At 38.9% G+C, this 23,983-nt stretch overlaps 1 long non-coding RNA gene across 12 annotated transcripts in view; it reads right to left on the bottom strand.

Annotated features, from left to right (window-relative positions):
- The window catches only part of LOC144616106 (uncharacterized), a 237,090-nt gene that overhangs the window by 209,646 nt on the left and 3,461 nt on the right, over nt 1–23,983 (bottom strand). For all 12 annotated transcript variants that reach the window (XR_013555033.1, XR_013555027.2, XR_013555032.1 and 9 more), the window contains exons 2-3: nt 19,603–19,678; nt 3,499–3,619 (exon numbers count right to left, since the gene is read on the bottom strand). This is a non-coding gene — a long non-coding RNA (uncharacterized LOC144616106). The remainder of the gene's footprint in view (nt 1–3,498; nt 3,620–19,602; nt 19,679–23,983) is intronic.

Genomic DNA, 23,983 nt, shown 5'->3' with positions numbered 1-23,983 from the left:
TGTAGGACCCAGTCTTAATGCGTTTCTGTACTGTCCTACAACTGTGTTAGTGGAAATTTTGGGAATAGAGACTATCATCAAGTCTATAGAGTGGAAAAGGAAGAGGATAAAGGGAAAATACAAGCAGCACGTTCATTTACAGGGTAGTAAGGAGAAAAATCCAGACCACACCTAACATTCGTCAGGCCTAGGACAAGAATACAAACAAAGGCCCACATTCCACGTCTAATACTTAAAAGTTATGAATTAAGCCAACACAATGGTAAATGAAACACACTTTATCCTTCTACCTTGAAAAATATAGTATCATAACATTCTGGAATGCTAAATTGAATTTAGAATTTTTGGACTCAGAATTCCATGCTAGAATATGGTGCTTTGGAAAGGAGCTGGAGCCTGTGCCCCACCTTCTTTCTTTTCTCACCCTTGGATCTATCCTATACTACAAGAAACTGCTTGAGCACACAGTTGGGTCCCCTAGCATGCACATTTGAGCTCTGTCCATATCACCGTAGCAAATACTCACCCCTGTGTCCATCAAAAGGATGATCCAGGAATAGAAGTCTGGATGGGAAGTCAGCCTGTGATAGTTAAATAGAAAACTCCTGGGTCCCGAGTATCCAGACTAGGTAGAGGTGGTAGAGGTGGAACATAGATTCCGAGTGAGCACATCCCCTTGGCCTGAGTGAACCTTCACACTATGGCGAAGGGTATACCATAGAAGGGCCAGAACAAGACTCTGAAGAGTAGGACTGAAATCCCTGATTTTCCCTCTGACCACAAAAAAGTAATAGGGATTTGATTTATTTTCCTGCTTCTGGCGGAGGCTTGAATTACAAATAACGTTAAAGAAGTTCTTTAGGCATAGGAAAATGATACCAGATGATAACTTAGAACTACACTAAGGAGTGTAGCACCTGGGTGGCTCAATCAGTTAAGCATTCAACTCTTGATTTTGGCTCAGCTCATGATCTGGTGGTTTGTGAGTTCAAGCCTCACATCGGGCTCTATGCTGATGGTGCAGAGCCTGCTTGGGATTCTCTCTCTCTCCCTCTCTGTCCCTCCCTTGCCTGTGCTCTCTCTCTCTCTCTCTCTCTCAAAATAAATAAAATAAACATTAAAAAAAGAACTACACAAAGAAATGAATACTACCAGAAATAATAAATATGTGGGAAAATATAAAATATATTTTTCTCATATTTAGTTCCTTGAAATAGAATTGACTATTTAAAGATATACAATGAATACATTAATCTACAAAAAGCTAGAGTGGTTATTTTAATATCAGACAAAGATTTCAAAACAAAAAAATATTTTCAGGAATAAAGAGAAATATTTCATAATACTAAAGGCACTAATTTACCCAGAGGACATAATAATCCTAAACTTAATGCACATACTAACAGAGCTTCAAAATACATAAAACAAAGTTGGCAGGACTGAAAAAGAAAAACAAACAAATTCACAATAATAGAATTGAAAAGGGAAATAAACAAAATCAGTATCACAGTAGCAGTTCACAATGCTCTTCTATCAATACCGATAAACAAGTAGATGAAAAATTTAAAGGGACTAAAATTACACAAAGTATGTTCTCTGATTATAACAGAATTAAACTAAAAATGACTAGCAAAAAGATATCTGGAAAAAATTCTCAAATAACAGAAATTAAATAATCTCTAAACAACACACAGGCCAAGAAAAAAATCATGAGAGAAATTAGAAAATATTTTAAACTGAATAAAAATGCAAATATACAAAAATGTATGAGGTACAGCTAAAACAGCATTTAGAAAGAATTTTAGCATTAAATGTTTATATTAGAAAAGAATGTGTGTCAAATAATCTAAGATTCCATTTTTTAAAAACTAGAAAAAGACAGTTCAGTGAAACAGAATAGATGCCAGAAATAAACCCACAAATTTTTGGTCAATTGATTTCTGACAAAGGGCCAAGGTAGTTCAATTTGGAAAGGATAGAATTTTCACCAGATGGAGCTAGAACAATTGGATATATGTGCATCTATATCTATATCTATATCTATATCTATATCTATATCTATATCTATGTCTATCTATATATTTCTATATCTATATCTATATCTATGTCTATCTATATCTTTCTATCTACCTATAACTATATCTATATCTATATCTATATCTATATCTATATCTATATCTATATCTATATATCTCACAATCCTCAACTCCCATTGAAATAAACCATACACCTAAATGTTAGATCTAAGACTACAAAACTTCTAGAAGAAAATGTAAGAGAAAATCTTATATCTAGAATATTTACAAACTCTTACAAATCAATAAAATAAAGAAAACAACCACTTTTTTAAATGGGCAAAAGATTTGAACAGAAACACTGTCAAAGAAGAATGACACGTGCACATAAGAGGGTGCTCAACTTCATTAATCATCAGGGAAATGCTAAGTAAAACCACAAAGAGTTGCCACAACACATTCACTAGATCAAAAAGGCTGAGTACTGGCAAGAAATGTGGGGAGATGGGAGCTCTCATAGATTGCTCACAAACGCAAGATGATATCAACCACTTTGGGAAACTGTTTATCATTTTCTTACAAACATCCACTCACCATATGATTCAAGTATCTTTTTGAAGATATTTACTTACCTACTTTCAGATATTTACTCCAGAAGAATAAAAAACATGTCCACACAAGGACAAGAGTTTACAGCATTTGTTCATAATAGCTCAAAACTGGAAACAACATAAATGTCCACTGTCTGGCATTTGAATAAAAATAACCTTATGCTACTCAGCTATAGAATATAACAAACAACTGATGGGAAACAATATAGATGAATCTCAAAACCACTATGCTAAGTGAAAGAAGCCAGATACAATCTTTTGCCTAAATACTGTATAGTTTCCATTTATATACAATTTAAAAAGATAAAACTATGACAGAAAGTTTAATTGTTGCCAAGGACCAAGAGAAGGGGGAAAAGATTGATTCCAAAGAGGCACAAGGACATTTTGGGCATGATGGAAATGTTCTATATCATGATCATGGTGGTGGTCACACGTCTCTATATATATTATCAAACCTTATCAAATTGTACTCTGATCATTAATGAATGTTATTGTACATATATTATATCTTAATATAACTGATATTTTAAAATGTGCAGATGAAGCCCAGGGAAAAGATCCCTCTTGCCTAAGGGCAAGCAATGGAAATAGTCTAAGGGCAAGTCTAGGGCAATTGCCTCAAGTCTAAGGGCAGCAGTGAAAATAAAAACTAGTAAAAGAAGCTAAAAATGTATAATTTGTAAGGTGAATAGAGACCCTGATCACTGTGTCCATAAAAGCCTAGGAATAACAACCGCCATTACATATCAATAACATGTAACATTGAATGAGGGTTTCTGTTTCGTATTTGTTTTTGAGATGGTCAGTCAAGCAGAGCCACAAGAAGAGACAGAGGAGAGGCTCAGGAAAACAGAGTTTGTAATACTCACAGGTCCTAGAGACAGGAGACAGAGCACACCACCCAGCACCATTATGGAGAAACTCCAGAGTAGTCAGGAGGCAGCAGACAAGAAGTGGGGAGCACTTAGGCCATGGCCTCCATTGGGGTTTCTGCAGGAAAGGTGAAGAATGGTAAATAGTTTAGGACTGGCCAATTTAAATCATTGTAATGGGCTTGGGGCAATAGGGGTGGTCTCTACTTATCTAGTACCTGGCTCTGGGATAATTAAGGGAGAGGAATATTGCCTCCTGTGTGCAGGGACCAGATGCAGGAGGTGTGGCTCTGGGTTGGTTTATATATCAAGGCCATGCTCTTTACTGGGCCCTCGGTGACCTGTAAGAATTGGTTAGCCCAGGGAGAAGCAGTCTCTCCCCAACCAGGAAGGTTTTATTATTAAGATGTCAAAACAGGATACCATGCAGAAATAAAATACATACATATTTTCTATACCAGGAACACTCCTCAACTTCTTGAATTAACTCTTTTAATCTTGATAACAACCATGATAGTGAGTCAAGTTCTTTAATGAGGGCACGGGCAGCAAGATGAAGACCACAGTAGCCTACGGTTTTGTGCTAATGCAGGTGTTTAGCTATTGGAAGGGTACAACTGAAGCCAGATTGCTGTCCATTAAGAATGAACTAGGAGTAGCGAAGAAGCAAAAACGAAGACTTTCTAGCAGACAAAGGCTGCTCCTTCAGAGATGTTGGCTATGAAGAAACCCAGTGATACAGAATTGCAATCAAAGAAGATTTGTTTCTTTAGGTTCTGAATGTACTGAGATCTTTTTAAAAAGAAATTTTAATGTTTATTTTTGATAGAGAGAGAGAGAGAGAGAGAGAATGACAGAGCATGAGCAGGGGAGGGACAGAGAGAGAGGGAGACACAGAATCTGAAGCACGCTCCAGGCTCTGGGTTGTCAGCACAGAGCCCGACGTGGGGCTCAAACCCATGAACCATGAGATCATGACCTAAGCCAAAGTCAGACACTTAACCAACAGAGCCACCCAGGTGCCCCTAGGTTCTGAGATTTTTAACATGTTTATATAATAAGAGAAGGAAGCTGGGAAGATACAGATATTGAAAATATAGGTGGTTTGGGGGATATTTGATGAAAAAGGATACCTTAACCTATTTCTTGATCTGCAAAAAATAGTAAGCATAATCCTAACAGCAAAAATTTTGAAGATTAAATGCAATAAACTATGGCACATTTCACATATATTTCAGCATAAAGCATTGTTCAATAAATGACCATTTTATTTATTCCACCTTTTTTTCTTTTAATATCACACCACTACATGCTCCTTGAAGCTCAAACCAGCTGCAAAATGTAAACTGGCTATAACTTTGCCTCTTCAAGTTTTTCTATGAATCCTTTTTAAAAACAGTAGGGGCTGGGGGAGCCAGAGAACTTTCAAGTAAGTTCTTGACAACCTGATGGGTGTCAATGGCCACATCCAGATGCTGAATAGGAAATGAAGGATGGGAACAAATGCAATGCTTTTTGGGAATAAAGAGAAAGAGAGGAAAAGAAACTGAAATAAGAGAACACCACATTAAGCCCAAGGAAGAGAATTTATTGAGTTTGCTATTGGAAGAGAATAACCGATACTTTCATCTCAGATGATTATAACATTAAACTAAACAGGCAAAATGTTGTGAGCATCCCTGATTGCCTTCCATAAGTGGCATAAGCGATGTAAATCAACAAAGCAGATGAACTAGGTGGGATTAACTGAACTATAAAAATGAGGGTAAGAGTGAATATTGGATTTTTATTTTTAAATTTAAATTACAGTAATAGCCTCAGGGACATATAAAAGCAGTCAGGAAATGTCAAAGATAAAAATGTTAATTAGAACAGGTGGTTTGTTCTTAAAGTAGGCTGCAATGCTGTCTCTTTCTTGACATTTGGAAACCTGAAATTCTTCTCTACCATTCACCCTTGACTAATATACGCCTTTGTTTAAAGAACAAAATCAGTTAAGGTAATGTTTATTTTTTAGAGTTTAAAGATTATGTCCTCTCTGGGGGTAGGCATCATGGAATCCAGCTCTGTAATTCAACCAAAGGTAAAATCTGTAAAAATATTTGCTTAAAATCCCCTGGAGAATATTCCATACCCCTCAGAGTAATATGCTGGAAGTCACTGTATTGCTCCCTGTATTAGCTGTATTAGCATGGATGTGAGAAAGGGAGCTAGAGTTGCTAGTATGGGAACGTGTGTCATGAAGCACAGAGAGGGCACATTTCACAGAATGCAGGTCTGTGCATGGGTCCCATGCATAAGCAACATGGACTTACATGCCCCTCGCACATGGAAAGCATGCATACACAGGTGTGTGCGTGTCTGTGCAATGTGTGCATAAACATGTTTGGAAGATCTAGTGAAAATACAAACTCTAGCTGCACCCATCTCAGTCCCCCTCTCTGTTCAACTTTATTAAGGGGCACCTGGGTGGCTGGGTTGGTTAAGTGTCTGACTTCGGCTCAGGTCATGATCTCACAGCCCATGAGTTCAAGTCCCATGTCGGGCTCTGCGCCGACAGCTCGGAGCCTGGAGCCTGCTTCCGATTCTGTGTCTCCCTCTCTCTCTGCCCCTCCCCCACTCACGCTCTGTCTCTCTCTCTCTCTATCTCGAAAATAAATAACCATTAAAAGAATTTTTTTTAAAAAAAGGTCTAGTGGTGATACCAGGAGTATACATTTTTAACTATCACCTCCAAGTAATTTTTATGCAAGGGGTCTGAGGACCATACTTACAAAAACACTATTATAGAGCAATTTTCAAGTTACTCACAATGAGGAAAAGAATGATATTGTATGAGTACCTTTATCTAAGCTACTAAGCAGAGTAAGGTAACCTAAGTGATCTGACTTCTGGGCCTCTGGGTTCCTTGAGGTGACACAGTCATTCTGTAATTAGAGGTCATATGAAATAGCCTCTTTCTCTACAGAAGTAATGTGTTGATTTAAATTCACATTCAGAGTAAAAATACCAACACCTGCATAGTCGGCACTTCCTATTTCTCGTGTGCTGGAGATAGATGTAAAGCTATTGAACACAGCCCTCCAAAGGGCTTGGCATCGACATTTCTTGATCTGTTTCATCACTAGTGACCTTCACCTCCGCTACACTTTATTATTCCACTCCCGTGACCACATCCTACACAGTTTAGCTTCACCAAGCATGCTGGAACTCTGAAATCTTCCAATTACATATCCCCACGGTGACCGCAAAGCTCTGTCCTTCCACTCTGGGCTTCGCTGGGACCTCTGCTCCAGGACTTATTTTTCTTTGCCTCATTAGACTCCTCCTGCCTTCACTTCTTTTCTTTTTCGTTTTGGAGTTCATCATTTCAAAATCTTTGTTTGACACCAAAGCTATTACCTCTCTAGCTTTCATACTTCAAAAACACAGACCCTACACCAACCCAACTGAACATTTTGTCAGTGCTAACACTGGGATATTGGCCTCAGTTAGAGACATTTGAAAAACAATGCCGACAGTGGCTACAATAAGTTCATGATTTATAAATGTCAGCTGGGTTCTCATACTTCTCCAAAAGCTTTCTTTGTTTTCTTAGTGCACACTCTCTCCCATTGTGCACTGTAGCTATTTCCCATCTTTGCCACTCTCTTCAAACTTCTTGACCCCTCACTCTCAGGGTGACTATTCACCTCCTATTTCATAGAGAAAATAGAACACACCAGACAAGAACCACTAAACTTTCTATTCCCAAACAACACATATGCCTACACCTGGTCCTGTTTTAAAAGGATTAAATATCCCTTCTTCTGTCCCCAGAGAATCCATCATTGTGTTCTATATGCCTTTTACATCCATTATTTTGCAAAGTATTATCTGTGAAACACCAGCATTATTATCATCTTGGGGGCTTGACAAGATACAGGAGCTTCCATCTAGACCTGGGAATCAGCATCTCTAGATTTGGCATCAAAGAATTATGCATTTTTTAAATTTTTAGGTGATGTCTCTCTCAAATAGGAGAATGACTGACCTCTAGCCTCATCAGAGACCTACGATATTTATTTCCCCTCATCCCTAGGTCTTCAGTATCTCCCATCAGTACTGAAATTGGCATAGTTCTCTCATAAATTTTGGCTGCCTGCCTCCCCCCAAGCACTGGGACTCTTATTTTTCTCTTCTGTTTCACAGACATGTTTCTTGAAACATTTGCTTACTTTCCACACTTTCTAAACTAACATTCTCTTTTCAATCAGCTGCCCCCACTACCAACCAACATTCCTATCTACTTGAACTATGTTGAAAGTCACTAATCACCATATTGCTGAATCCAGGAAGTGTGTTTCTGTCCCTATCTTACTTGAGCTGTTGGTAGCATTTGGTTCAAAGGACTGCCTTCCCTGGACTTCCCTGACATGATAGCCAATTCTTCTCTGCCCATCTCTTAAATTAGAGTGATACACACACACACACACACACACACACACACACACACACATATTTCTGGGGAAATTCCATCCATTTCTATTGTCTCTAAATGTCATATATAATCTGATGAATAGAAAATCTTTATTCTAAGTCATATTTCTCTCTTGAGCTGCAATTCTACATTTCTACCTCACTCCCACACATTCACCAAGTCTATTCCTGTTCTGTTCTCTACCTGAATCACACCTGAGTATCACTTTTGACTCCTATTCCTCCATCACCTCCACATCTGATGAATCACCAAGTCCTATTTATTCTATCTCCTAATCTTTCTCAGATCTATTCATTTGTTCCCCTACATCTCACCCTGCTCTTCTCTTCCCTTCCTGAATAATCAGTACAAAAGCCATTAGGTGGGGCCAAGGAAGGTATGCAACAACATCAACATGTGGGCGGGCGGGCATGGAAGAAAGCTGCAGTGGCCCAGGGTGCCAGAGCAGGAGTGAAATGAAAACAACAGGGAGCTTCCGGCAGGGAAAGAGAGAAAACTAGATTGAACCCCTGACATGTTGGATTAGGAATCGGAGGTATACAGGTGTGGATTTAGGATTTTTAATATATACAGATATATGAAGAAATAAATATGAATGTAATACACACACATATAGGCATGTGTTTATGTCTAAACTTTAGTACTATTGACTACGAGGATCTTGGGGCATGATGTAGATGGTTATATCATGGTCATGTAGAAAAATGTCTTTGTTTGTAGTAAATATACCCTAACGTGATCAAGGATGGTGGAACATTAAATAAGCAACTTATTCTCAAATAGTTAAGGACAGAAAAAATCATTTGTACTATATTTGGAACTTTTCTGTAAGCTTAAGATTGCTTCTAGATAAAAATAAAGCAAATTAAAACAATAAAAATAAAGCAAATTAAAACAACAATGAGATGATGCTACACACCTACTACAATGTCTAAAATCTAGAGGATCATACACATTTCAAAAAACCTATCCTTTTTATGTTAGTAATTAATAGATCTAACAGACAGAAAATCAATAATGATACAGTTGAACTGAATAGCAACACTGATCAACTAAATCTGACATTTTTTAAATACTTCACAAACAATATCAGGATACACATTCTTCTCAAGTTTGCATGGAGCATTTGCCAAGGTAGACCACATACTGGGCTGTAAAAATACACCTTAACAAATCTAAAAGAACAGATATCATACAAATTGTGCACTCAGACCACAGTGGAATTAAACTAGAAGTCAATGACAGGAAGACAACTGGAAAACCCAAAATATTTGGGAATTAAACAACATGGCTTTAAGTAACACATAGGTCAAAGAAAAAGCTTCAGGAACAATCTTAAAATTTTTTTTAACTAGTTGAAAATGAAAGTAAAATGTCAAAATCTGTGGAATGCAGCAAAAGCAGTGCTTAGAGGACAGTGTATAGCATTTAATGCATATGGTAGAAAAGAAGACAAATCTAAACTCAATAATCTAAGCTTCTGTGTGGGAAACTAGAACAAGAAGAGCATATTAAATCCAAATTAAATAGAATAAGAGAAATAATAAAAATAGAGCAAACACCAATGAGGTTGAAAGCAAAAAATTAACAGAGAAAATCAATGAAATCAAAAGCTATGTCTTTGAAAAGATCAACAAAATGGATAAATCTCTAATGAGACTAACAATGAATAAAAGATAGAAGACACAAGTTACTATTATTAAAAATGAAGGGGCGCCTGGGTGGCTTGGTCGGTTAAGCGTCCAACTTCGGCTCAGGTCATGATCTCACGGTCTGTGAGTTCGAGCCCTGCGTCGGGCTCTGTGCTGACAGCTCAGAGCCTGGAGCCTGTTTCAGATTCTGTGTCTCCCTCTCTCTCTGCTCCTCCCCTGTTCATCCTCTGTCTCTCTCTGTCTCAAAAATAAATAAACGTTAAAAAAAATTAAAAATAAAATAAAATAAAATAAAAATGAAACGGGGGCCATCACTACAGATCCCATGGGCATTAGAAGGATAATAAAAGACGTACTTGGCTGGCTCAGTCCATGAAGCATGCAACTCTTGATTTCAGGATCATGAATTTGAGCCCCATGTTGGGCATAGAGCTTACTTTAAAATAAAAAAAGGGGGGGGGGGTCATGTGTGTGGCTTAGTCGGTTAAGTGGATGACTCTTGATTTTGGCTCAGGTTGTGATCTCATGGTTCTCAGGTTGTGATCGAGCCCTGAGACAGGCTGTGCACTAAAAGCACACAGTCTGCTTGAGACTCTCTCTCTCCCTCTCTCTCAGCCTCTACCCACTTGTGCTCTCTCTCTCTCAAAGTAAATAAATAAACCTAAAACAATTATAAAGGGGGTGCCTGGGTGGCTCAATCAGTTAAAGCATCTGACTTTGGCTCAGGTCATGATCTCACAGTTCATGGGTTTGAGCCCCACATCAGGCTCTGTGCTGACAGCTCAGAGCCTAGAGCCTACTTCGGATTCTGTGTTTCCCTCTCTCTCTGCTTCTCCCCCATTCATGCTCTATCTCTCTCTGTTTCTCAAAAATAAATAAAAGTTAAAAAAATTTTTTTAAAATTTTAAAGAATATTATATACAGCTGTATTCCCATAAATTTGATAACCTAGATGAAATGCACCAAGTCTTTGAAAGGTACAGTCTGCCAAAACTCACACAAGGAGAAATAGATAAACTCAATAGGCCTCCATTAGAGAAACTGAATCAATAATTAATAACCTCCCAAAACAGAAAACACCAGGCCCAGATGGTTTCACTGTTGAATTCTACCGAAGAAGAATTTAAAGAAGAAAATAATAGGCTGTCTTCAATCTGTTCCAGAAAATAGAAGCAGAGGGAATAAAATTATTCCAATACCAAAAGTAGACAAAGACAATACAAACAAGGAAAATTATAGACCAACATCTCTCATGAACATAGATGCAAAACTCCTCAAGAAAATATTAGCAAATCGAAAACAACATTGCATAAAAAGAGTATATACAATGACCAAGTGGGATTTATCCTAGATATGCAAGTCTGGTTTAGCATTTGAAAAACAATTAATGTGATCCATCATCCCATTAACAGGTTAAAAAAGAAAGACCATATCACATGATGGTATCAATAGATACTGAAAAAGTATTTGGCAAAACCCAATACTCATTCATGACAAAACTTTCTGCAAACTATGAAAAGAGTATTTCCTCAACTTAATTAAAAAAAAATTTTTTTGACAAAAACCCTACAGCTAACATCTACTTGATGGTTCATATACAGAAGTCAATTGCTTTCCTATATGTCAGTAATGAATAATTGGAATTTGAAATTAAAAACACAACACCATTTACATCAGCACTCCCAAACATAAAATACTTCGGCATAAATTTAACAAAATATATATAAGATCTGTATGAGAAAAACTATTAAACTCTGATGAAGGATACAAAGATCTAAAGAAATGAAGAGAGAAGATGGTGGAGTAGTAGGAGAACCCTAGACTTACCTTGCCCCTTAAACACAACTACATTAACATCAAATCATTTTGAACACCTAGGAAATCGAGCTGAGGATTAAGAGAAAAATCTGCACAATTAAAAGAAAAGAACGTGGCAAGTATGGGGTGCAAAGACACGAAGTAGGGGAAAGAAAAGCTGCGGTGCCATGGAGAGGAGGGAGCCCTTTTTGTGGACAAAGGAGAGAGAGAAAAAGAGAGGGGGAGACAGAGCCATGTGCTGGGTTCACACAAGAAAAACTCTTCCCCAAAACCAGTGACTGGGGAATCGAGAGGAAGTGACTATCACAAGTTTTTATAAACAGTGGAACTCAAATTCTGAGGTTTGAGAAGTCCGTGCCATTTGCCAGAGTCAATCAGGGCTGACAGTGGCAATCCCAGGAAGAAGAGTGGAGGCCTGGAAGCCTTCACAGCATCGTGAAGGGATCCCCTGGGTCACCCTGGGAAAGAATGTTCCCCTTCCTGGAGCACGTTTGTAAGAGGGTCTATTGCCTCTTCGAGAACAAAAGAGTCAGTGTGAGCCACTGAGCAGCCATTCATCAGCAAAGGACAGAAGCACGTACAGAGGGCGTATAACCTGCTCACTGCTTTTCCCTGTGCTTCACCATAAACTCCAAGCACCTGCACAGGCATGCGACTGCTTTTCTGGGACAAAATAGCACCAGACACAATGAGGCAAGGCTCTCCTCTGGAGGAGGGAAGTGGGTCCAAGCCATGCTGGGTCCTTTAAGATTTAGAGTTTTGAATCCCAGCCAAGCACCAGAGATAAAACACAGGAGAACTGTGGTACCAGGCATGGCAATAGCCTGAGCACAGACAGGGGGAGAGCAAGGATCTGACAGAAGCCTGGGACACAAGAAGGGAGATTGTTTGCTTTTCTGTGAGGGCTTCCTGAACAGCAGCACATGCGAGCTCCCCTCTCTGGAGACAAGAGAGTGGGGTGATACCATCTTCCCCCACCCACCAGCAGGGTCAGACTTCAGTGCACAACACAGCACCCCCAGTGGAGGCTGGAGCTGCTTTTGCCAAACCCCGCACCCTTGAGCCCCACATCTCTGAGTTAAGGTGTGGGGGACCACTTATCATGCAAATGGACATCAAGAGAAAGCTGGAGCAGCCATACTTATATCAGAGAAACTAGATTTTAAACCAAATACTGTAATAAGAGATAAAGAAGGGCACTATATCCTAATAAAGGGGACTATCTAACAAGATATAACAATTATAAATATTTATGCCCCCAATATGAGGACACCCAAATATATAAAACAATTAATAAAAAAACATAACTTATCGACAACAATACAATGATAATAGAAGACTTTAACACCCTACTTACACTGATGGACAGATCATCTAAGCAGGAGATCAATAAGGAAACAATGGCTTTGAAAGACACACTGTACCAGCTGGAATTAACAGATATATTCAGTGCATTTTTTCCCAAAGCAGCAGAAAACACATTCTTTTTGAGCGCACATGGAACATTCTCTGGAATAGATCACATACTGGGTCACAAATCAGGCCTCAACCAATATAAAAAGACTGAGATCATACCATGTATATTTTCAGACCACAATACTATGAAACTTGAAGTCAACCACAAGAAAAAATTTGAAAAGACCACAAATACATGGAGGTTAAAGAACACCCTACTCAAGAATGAATGGGTTAACCAGGAAATTAAAGAAGAAATAAAAAAAAAATACATGGAAAGATATGAAAATGCAAACACGACAGTCCAAAACCTTTGGGATACAGCAAAAGCAGTCATAAGAGGGATGTATATAGCAATACAAGCCTTCATCAAAAAGCAAGAAAAGTCTCAAATACACAACTTAACTTTATACCTAAAGGAGCTGGGAAAAGGTCAGCAAATAAAGCCTAAAGCTAGCATAAGAAGGGAAATAATAAAGATTAGAGCAGAAATAAACAATATAGGGGGGAACAATAACAGTAAACAGATCAATGAAACTTGGAGCTGGTTCTTTGAAAGAATTAATGAAACTGATAAACTCCTAGCCAGATTTATCAAAAAGAAAAGAGAAAGGACCCAAATAAACAAAATTACAAATGAAAGAGGAGAGATCAAAACCAACACTGTAGAAATGCAATTACAGGAGAATATTATAAGCAATTATATGCCAACAAACTGGGCAATCTGGAAGAAAAGGATAAATTCCTAGAAACATACAAACTACCAAAACTGAAATGGGAAGAAATAGAAAATTTGAACAGGCCCATAACCAGCAAAGAAATTGAATCAGTAATCAAAATCTCCAAACAAACAAGAATCTAGGGCCAGACGGCTTCCCAGGAGAATTTTACCAAACATTTAAAGAAGAGTAAATACCTATTTTTCTGAAACTGTCCCAAAAAATAGAAATGGAAGGATAACTTCCAAATTTATTCTATGAGGCCAGCATTACCTTGATTCCAAAACCAGACAAAGACCCCACTAAAAAGGAGAACTATAGACCAATATCCCTGATGAATATGGATGGAGAAATTCTCAACAAGATACTAGCAATCAAATCCAACAGTACATTCAAAGAATTATTCACCATGATCAAGTGGGATTTATTCTTGGACTGCAGGGGTGGTTCAATACCTTTAAATCAATCAATATGATATACCACATTAATAAAAGAAAGGATAAGAACCATATGATCCTGTCGATAGATGCAGAAAAAAAGCATTTGACAAAATACAGCATCCATTCTTGATAAAAACCCTCAATAAGGTAGGGATAGATGGAACATACCCCAACATCATAAAGGCAATATACGAAAGACCCACAGCTAATGTTATCCTCAATGGGGAAAAACAGAACTTTTCCCCTAAAGTCAGGAACAAGATAAGGATTCTACTTCTCACCATTGCTATTTAGCATAGTACTGGAAGTCTTTGCCTCAGCAATCTGACAACAAAACTAAATAAAAGGCCTCCAAATAGGCAAGGAAGAAGTCAAAATTTCACTCTGAGAAGACATGATACTCTATGTAGAAAACCCAAAAGACTCCACCAAAAAATTGCTAGAACTGATACATTAATTCAGCAACATCACAGGATATAAAATCAATGTACAAAAATCTGTTGCATTTCTACACACTAACAGTGAAGCAATAGAAAGAGAAATCAAGGAATCAATCCCATTTACAATTGCATCAAAACCCATAAGATACCTAGGAATAAACCTAACCAAAGAGGTGAAAGATCTGTACTCTGGGGGTGCCTGGGTGGCTCAGTGGTTGGGTATCCGATTCTTGATTTCAACTCAGGTCATGACCGCAGGGTCATGGGATCGAGTCCTGCATCAGGTTGAGCACAGAGCCTGCTTGAGACACTCTCTTTCCCTCTTCCTCTGCCCCTCCCCTGTGCTGTGCATTCATGCTTTCTCTCTCTCACTCTCAAAAAAAAAAAAAAAAAAAAAAGAAAAGAAAAAAGAAAAAAAAAGATCTGTACTCTGAAACACTTATGAAAGAAATTGAAGAAGACACAAAGAAATAGAAAAATATTCCGTGTTTGTGGATTAGAAGAACAAACACTGTTAAAATGTCTGTACTACCAGAAGCAATCTACACATTCAAATCCCTATCAAAATAACACCCATGTTCTTCACAGAGCTAGAACAAACAATTCTAAAATTTATATAGAACCAGGAAAGACCCCGAATAGCCAAAGTAATGTTGAAACAGAAAACCAAATTTGAAGAAATCACAGTTCCAGACTTCAAACTGTATTACAAAGCTGTAATCACTAAGACAGTATGGAACTGGCACAAAAACAGACACACAGATCAATGGAACAGAATAGAGAACCCAGAAATAGACCTCCAACTAAATGGTCAATTAATCTTCAACAAAGCAGGAAAGAATATCCAATGGATAAAAGACAGTCACTTTAACAAGTGGTGTTGGGAAAACTGGACAGTGACATGTAGAAGAATGAAACTAGACTACTTTCTTACACCACACACAAAAATAAATTCAAAATGGATGAAAAACCTAAATGTGAAACAGGAAACTATCAAAATCCTAAAGGAGAAAAATAAGCAGCAACCTCTTTGACCTCAGCTGTAGCAACTGCTTACTAGACATGTCTCCGGAGGCAAAAGAAACAAGCAAAATGAACTATTGGGACTTCATCAAGATAAAAGCTTCTGCACAGCAAAGGAAACAATCAACAAAACTAAAAGGTAACTGATGGAATTGGAGAAGATACCTGCAAATGACACATTAAAGGGCTAGTATCCAAATTTGATAAGGAACTTATCAAACTCAACACCCAGAAAATTAATAATCCAGTTAAGAAATGGGCAGAAGACACGAAAGACACTTCTCCAAAGAAGACACACAAATGACTAACAGACACATGAAAAAATGCTCAACATCACTCATCATCAAGGAAATACAAACCAAAACCACAATGAGATACCAGCTCACACCTGTCAGAATGGCTAAAAATTAACAATTCAGGGAACAACAAGTGTTGGCAAGGATAAGGAGAAAAGAGAACTTCTCCTCTCACGCTGTTGGTGGGAATGCAAGCTGGTGCAGCCACTCTGGAAAACAGTATGGAGGTTCATCAAAACTTTTAAAGTAGAACTACCCTACAATGCAGCAATTGCACTATTAGATATTTACCCAAAGGATACAAAAATACTGATTTGAAGAGGCACATGCACCCCCCATGTTTATAGCAGCACTATCAACAATAGCCAAAGTATGGAAAGAGCCCAAATGTCCATCACTGATGAATGGATACAGAAGATGTCATATATAAATACAATGGAATATTATTCCGTCATCAAAAAGAATGACATCTTGCCATTTGTGACGTGGGTGGAAGTAGAATGTATTCTGCTAAGCAAAATGAGTCAGTTGAGAAAGACGAATACCGTATGATTTCACTTATATGTGGAATTTAAGAAAAAAAAAACACAGATGGGTGGTTCAGTCTGTTAAGCATTTGACTTTGGCTCAGGTTATGATGTCATGGTTTGTGAGTTTGACCTCTGTATTGGGCTCTGTGCTGTCAGCCTGGAGCCTGCTTTGGATCCTCTGTCTCCCTCTCTCTCTACCCCTTCCCATGCTTGTGCTCGCTCTCTCTCTCAAAAATAAACACTTTTTAAAAAGATAGCATATCTTTAAAAAAAAAAAAAAGGAAAGAAAGAAAACAGAAGAACATAGCGGAAGGGAGGGAAAATAAAATAAGATAAAAACAGAGAGGGAGGCAAACCACAAAAGACTCTTTTTTTAAGTTTATTTATTTTTTTACTTTGAAAGAATGTGAGTGGGGGAGGGGCAGAGAGAGAGGAAGAGAGAGAATCCAAAGCATCTCCACACTGTCAGTGCAGAGCTCTATGTAGGGCTTGAACCCAGGAACTGTAAGATTATGACCCGAGACGAAATCAAGACTCAGATATTTAACCAACTGAACCACCCAGGTGCCCCAAATTACAAGAGACTCTTAAAGACAGAGAACAAATTGACGGTTGATGGAGGTGACGCAGGTGATGGGCATTAAGGAGGGCACTTGTTAGGATATATTATATGTAAGTGAGGAATCACTACATTCTACTCCTGAAACCAATATTACACTGTATGTTAACCAATTTGAATTTAGATAAAAATTTGGAAGAAAAAAAATAAAGAAATGAAGAGATAGTTCATGTTTGTGGATAGGAAAACTAAATATTCTTGAGATACCAGTTCTTCCCAAGTTGGTCTGTAGATTCGATGCAATATCAGTGAAAATCCCAGAAAGTTATTTTGTGGATATTGACAAACTGACTGAAGTTTGTATAGAAAGTCAAAAGACCCAGATTAGCCAACACCGTATTGAAGGAAAAGAACAAAGTCAGAGGACTGACATTACCCAACTTATTGTAAAACTACAGTGATCAAGACAGTATGATGTTGGTGAAAGAACAGACAAAAGTATCAGTGAAACGGAAGAGAGAGTCCAGAAATACGCCTGCACAAATATAGTCAACGAGGAGCAAATGCAATTCAATACAAAAAGAATTGCCTTTTGAACCAATAGTGCCGAAACGACTGGACATCCATACACGAGAAAATTAATATAGACAAGCCCTTATATCTTTCATAAAAAATTAACTGGAAGTGGGTACATGACCTAAATGTAAAACACAAAACTGCGAAACGCCTAGAATGTAGGAGAAAATCTAGTTGACTTTGGGTCTGATGATGACCTTTTACATACAGCACCAAAAGCATAACCCATTAAAGAAAAAAATGACAAGCTGGACTTCATTAAAATTAAAAAAAAAAACCTGCTCTGCAAAAGACACTATCGGGAGAATGAAGATACAATCTACAGTCTGGGAAAGAACCTTTGTAAAACACACATCTAGTGAAGTACTAGAACCCACAATAGAAAGAATTTTTAAAACGACAATAAAAAAAAAACCTCATTTTAAAATGGGCAAAGTATATGAACAGATATCTCACCAAAGAAGAGCCACAGATGTTAAATAAGCATATGAAAAGATTTTCAATATCACATATCATTAGGAAATTTCAAACTGACACAATGAAATACTACCACGCACCTATTAGAATGGCTAAAATCCAAGACACTGAGAGCACCAAATGCTGGCAAAGATTTGGAGGAACAAGGACTCTTATTCATTGCTGGTGGAAACGCAAAATGGCATAGCCACTTTGGATGACAGTTTGCTAGTCTCTTACAAAATTAAACATACGATACAATCCGGCAATCACACTACTTGTATTTACTCAAAAGAACTGAGAACTTATGTCACACAAATACCCACACATGTATATTTATAGCCACTCTATTCATAATTGCAAAAATTAGAAGTAACCAAGATGTCCTTCAGTATGTGAATACATAAACTGTGGTACATCCATACAATGCAATGTTCAGTGATTTAAAAAATAAAAAAGGCACTATCAAGCTAGAAAAAGACACGGGGGAACCTTAAGTGCATGCTGCTATGTGAAAGAAGCCAGATGAAAAAGTTGTATGTGCTGTGTGAGTCCAACTGTATTACATTCTGGAAAGGCAGACTGTAAGACAATATACAGATCATTGGCTTCCACAGTTTTAGGGGGAAGAGGGATGAGTAGGTGGAGCACAGGGGATATTTAGGGCAGTGAAACTATTCTGTATAATATTTCGGTGGTAAATGCATGATATTATGCATCTGTCAAAACCCATAGAACCGTACGACACGAAGAAAAAACCCTAATGCAAACAACAGAATTTAGGTAATAATCATTTATCAATAAGCTTATCCATTGTAACAAATGTACCACACTAAGGGTAAGATGTTAATAAAAAGGGAAACTGTATACACATGAAGGGGGGGTGGGGGGCAGGGAGAGCTGGTGTATGGAACTCGGGACCATCTTTTTGTAAACCTAAAACTGTTTTCAAAAATAAAGTCTATTTAAAAGATAATGATTAATAAATAAGATAAAGTCTATTAAAAACATATCTCCACTTTCCTTAACGTAATTTCCATATTTTTATTCAAGCTACATTCATCTTTTGCTTCCTGCCCGCCTTCAAATCTCCCCTGCAGCAAAAGGAAGTTCATTTAGCAGCAAAAGGAAGATTTTTTTTTTTTATTTTATTTTGAAGTAATCTCTGCACCCAACGTGGGGCTCGAACTCACAACCCCGAGATCAAGAGTCAGTCACAGGCTCCTCAGACTGAGCCAGCTAAGCGCCCCAACAAGGATTCTTTTTGACAAAAACAGTTGTCTTCTCTTTAGCTTTAAATACTTCTGCTGTTCCCCACCTCCTTCAGAGAACAATTCTGAACCCTTCACATGAGCCCCCAAGCCCGCCATGGCCTGCTCTCTGTGCTCCCCTCTCAGCTCTTGCCCACAAAACCTACCCAGGGGAAGGGCTGCTGAGCTGTCCGCAGCTTCCCCAGTGCACCCGGTCTTCTCTCCACTCCACTGCCCACCCTCCTCCCCCACCCTCTGCTCAGAGGAGACCTACTTCTCCTCTGCTCTCGCCTGAAACATCTTTTCCTCCAGGAAGCCATACCAGTTCGAACCAAAATGGGCCCTGACAACCTCAAGTTTAGAAACAGACTTTTATGGATTTCTAATCGATACGTCTGATAACTCACCTTACGACATCTTGGTAAGAGCCTCAAAAATGCATCCCAGACTCGATTTCAGCTTTAACGGATGAAACGAAAACATCTGAGGGAAAAAAAAAAAAACACCACTCAGCCATATGTGTGTGATCAGCTTTCCAAGTGCAAATGTATCTGGGCTGGATATCAGCCTGGATCCCGGTGAGGACTCCCAGGCTCCGATCCCATGTCATAACCAAAACAAAGTTACAGTGACCCCCGGGAAAGTTGACAGGTCATCACAGCTGTTCTGGTGTGGATTCGGGCAGATTACTCTAGGTGATAGTGACTATTACTATACGAATAGCTCTGGAGTATTAAACAGGCATTAAAAAATAATCCAGCCGCACATAAAGAGTCACTGAGGCCTGGGAGGGTGAAGGGAAGAGTCAAAGCTAAGGTTAAGGTTTAAATTAAGAACACGCTTGGCCCTCAAGAGTTCAAGCAGGAGAAGAGGCAAACATTTTATCAAACACTGGAGCCTAAAGCAGGGAGAAGAGATGGAAATACTTTTTCTGAACAAAATTCATTAAAGTGGCCGGCACGTCTGCTGGAGGTGATGATGCCTGCATCCCCTCTAAGTCGCTGGGCCTGCCTTTGTCAAAAACTTGTAGATGGCAGGCTCAGATGTTAATTCTTTGAAACCCGAGTTGAGAGGCAGAGATCCGGATGAGAAATGGAAACGGGAAAGTGGTAACTGAAGAATGTCAGGCAATGTAGGCAACTAGAGAAGGTGATAATAGTCCTCCTCCTCAGTCTCCCCAGGCAGCAGCATGGCCTGAAGCTCCATCAAGTGCAGGGGGGTGGGGGGGCGTGCTGACCTCATTGTGCAAGAGACCATACCCACCTGGCCACTCCTACTGATGCCTGGACACAGTCATCTGCCCTCTGCTTTGGACCCTCCAATACCTTTTCTGTACCCTCTCTGTAGCACTGGTTCACTCATTCATTTATTCTTTCATTCATCATTCTTTCAATAATATAGGGACCAGGCACTATAGATACAGTGATAAACAGAACAGACAACATCCTCGATCTCATTAAGCGAACATTCTAGCTAGAGAGATAGACAAAAATAGACAGACAGACACGTACAAAATACTAGCAGGGAGTAGTAAGTACTGTGAAGGAAAACAAACCTAGGGTAAGAGAACAGAGGGTGCTGTTTTAGATACAGTGGCTCAGAAAAGCCTCCTAGGAATAATACGACCATATGTGATTTTCATATGGCAATTCTATTTTTAAATTTTGTTGAGAAGCCGCCATGCCATTTCCACAGCAAATGCACACCATTTTACATTGCTGGAGTTCTGAAGGATCATTCGGGCCGCTGAGTAGAAAATAGATCGTAGAGGGGCAGGAATGGAATCAGGGAACCCAGTGAGGGGCCATTACAGTATTGCAGGCAGTCAGTAAAATGTTGACTAGAATGCCTTGCTGGCCAAGGGGCTTAGAAAACTAACGATGGCACCAATCATGTTGCTGCTGGGCTTGGTATTAGACCATCAACAGGAACACAGTGAGCTCTGGGCATGAGTGGCTGATTCAGTTCACACTCTGCTCAGTCAACAGTCTCCATGGGAACACTGCTGAATTGGCTGGAGACTGAGGTATGACTGATAGCACAACAACATCTCACACGCGAATACCTAGCAAAAGAAAGTGGGAAGCAAGGCAGACACCTCCTTTTGGAAACTGATTTGCAAAGGAAGACAGGAAACTAAGAGCCCTGGAAACGCATCACTAGTTACAGATTCGGCTCTTCCTTTTGCCGTTAACTGTAACTTCAAGGCCAGACTAAAGAATGCAGTTTGTTCTCTTTAAGAAGAAACTGTCACTTCTTATTTGTGTTTAGGTACAGGAGCCTGGAAGGATTTGGAGATAGACAGAACTGTGATTTCTCAACCTCACGGTTGTTTCTAACAATGTTCAGTTATTTTATTTCTGAGGGAAACCTGCATACATTTCCCTCAGTAGATCTAAATACTCATCAAGATTGTTTGGTTAATGATGACATTTAACGAATGGCTTCCGTTTCACCTTTTCAGACTATGATCCACAAATCCTTCCCGAGACCTAAAGAGTTCTTGAACTTTTAAAATGACAGGTATTTCATTTAAAATTACTGACCTAAAACACTTTAGATAATAATAGGAGGTTATTTATTTTAATACAGTGATCTATTTTAGTCTAAGAGTACAATACGGGCAGTTACAGGAGTTAAGCCTTGATGAAAAATAAGACCAGTCTAATTCCCTGCCAACCAATTAACAGCTTTTCATTTGCAGAGAGTTAATATTCCATGCCTCTAGAAGAGTCTTCAAACCAAAACCACAAAATCTTATCACTGGTTGTCTACTGAAATTCACTCTCCTGTTGGATTGTACATAATCCCAGAGGCTCAGTTGAGAGAGGGTGGATGAGGAACTCTCTCAAAAAGGTTACCAATGCATAAATGCATAGATTGAGTGGCTGGGAAAAAACTGGGGAGGACCTGTAAGGTTTTTGGAAGCATTTCCTCACCAAAGTACTTGTTTTTTTACCATAAAATATTGATTGGGGGAAAACTGGGGAGGACCTATAAGGTTTTTGGAAGCATTTCCTCATCAAAGTGCTTGTTTTTTATCATAAAATATTTCCTAACACATTCATATGTTTCCAGACTTGTCGATATAACAATTGCAATAATCATTTGTGTTTCATTGTTTAGTTTACAGAAATTTCCTTACACATCCTCTTGTTTAAGATGGAAAAGACCTCTATGAGGTAGGTGGCCCCATTTTCTAGTGTTAAAAATTTAGGTGTCTTACTTAAATCGCACACCTTTTTTTTTTTTTAATGTTTATTTATTTTAGAGACAGCGAGACAGAAAGTGAGTGGGGGAGGGGAAGAGAGATAGGGAGACACAGAATCCCAAGCAGGCTCCAGGCTCTGAGCTGTCAGCACACAGCCCAACACAGGGCCCACAAGATCATGACCTGAGCTGAAGTCGGACGCTAAACCAACTTGAGCCACCCAGGCACCCCAAATCGCACACCTTTTTATCTTAAACATTTGGGGCAACAAGTTACCTCAGAAGATACTTGTGTAAATGATTTTGTTTCAGTTTTAGGGACATGGAGAGGAGGATTTTTTTCTTTTAATGAAGACAGTATTTTTATTCAAAGAAAAAGAATTTTAAGAGTGTGCATGTTATAACTTGAGAATGTGGTGCTTAGGCATGCTTTGTGGCTCAAAGGAAAGGCAGCATAGTATAATGGTTTATGCTCAAGTTCAGGTATTAATGGCCCTGGCTGCTGCTCCTGATTCACCTTGTGACCTCAGGGAAGCTCAATAACTGAAGCCTGAGTTTTACTAGCAGGCAATGTGGAAAAAATAGTAGCGCTATGGGAACTACTGAATATAATATGGCACATATAATATGGCACCCAGTGGCTGGCACACAGTAGGTACCCCATGAGAAGTGGCCCTTGCAAGGACTCCTGTTCATATCCCAGAACTCCTAAAAGCTAGTGGGCTGTGAGGTGACACAGTCCAAATGGAGCCGCCAACTTTGAGCTCAAGGGGTCTACTTACTGCCACATGATAGGCATGAGGGGCTTAGAATTCAGAACAGGGCTATGGCAAGGAAGCAGGTTGGCACAGATCGGAGAAATACAGGAAACAGATTTTTCTCTTCCTGGTCTCGTAAAGACTGCTACTGGCAAACACCTTCTTGAACTCACGGAGCACGCCCCACCTGACTGTATCCCTCTGGCTCACCATTAGTGAGATCGTTTTTGAGAAGCAAGTATTCACTCTTTATCCATTCCATTGCCTAACCTATTTTTAGAACTCAAGAACTCTTTGGGGGGTTTTTTAATCAAATTTTATTTTATCATTTTTTTAAATCACTTCTCCTATCCTAAAAGCAAGGTATAACTCATGGTTTATCTTTAATTCTGAGGATTTCAAGTTCATCTTACTCTAAAACTTTGATATCTTTTGATGTTTTCTATATACTAGTGGCACTAGAATAGAAGCTGTTTCAGGAACCCACTAAATGTTGATTCAATAAATGAATGCGAGGCATATAAAGCTGTAGGAAAGTTTAAAATGACCAGCTAAGGAACATATGCTGGCCCATGCACTTGAAATGTCTGCTTACGAGGTGTCCATAATGATAAAGTTGTACCGTTAAGAAGAGTGAAAGTGGCCCCACAGCGGGTGTGACCTTAGGACTTTTATATATACCCCACCACGCAGAAGTATTTTCTACCTCTCTTTCTCTTGTACTTTCCCCACCCCCCTCCTCCACTCCCACAGATATCACCGAGAGAGTATACTCGTATCAGGAAAACCAGCGACCTGCCAAAACAATTTCGTTAGGGGA

Source organism: Panthera onca, chromosome B1 (assembly GCF_046562875.1).
Source record: "Panthera onca isolate mPanOnc1 chromosome B1, mPanOnc1 haplotype 2, whole genome shotgun sequence".
NCBI classification, from domain to species: Eukaryota; Metazoa; Chordata; class Mammalia; order Carnivora; family Felidae; genus Panthera; species Panthera onca.
Note: the sequence above shows the minus strand (reverse complement) of the source record. Positions and strands in the feature narration are given on the sequence as shown.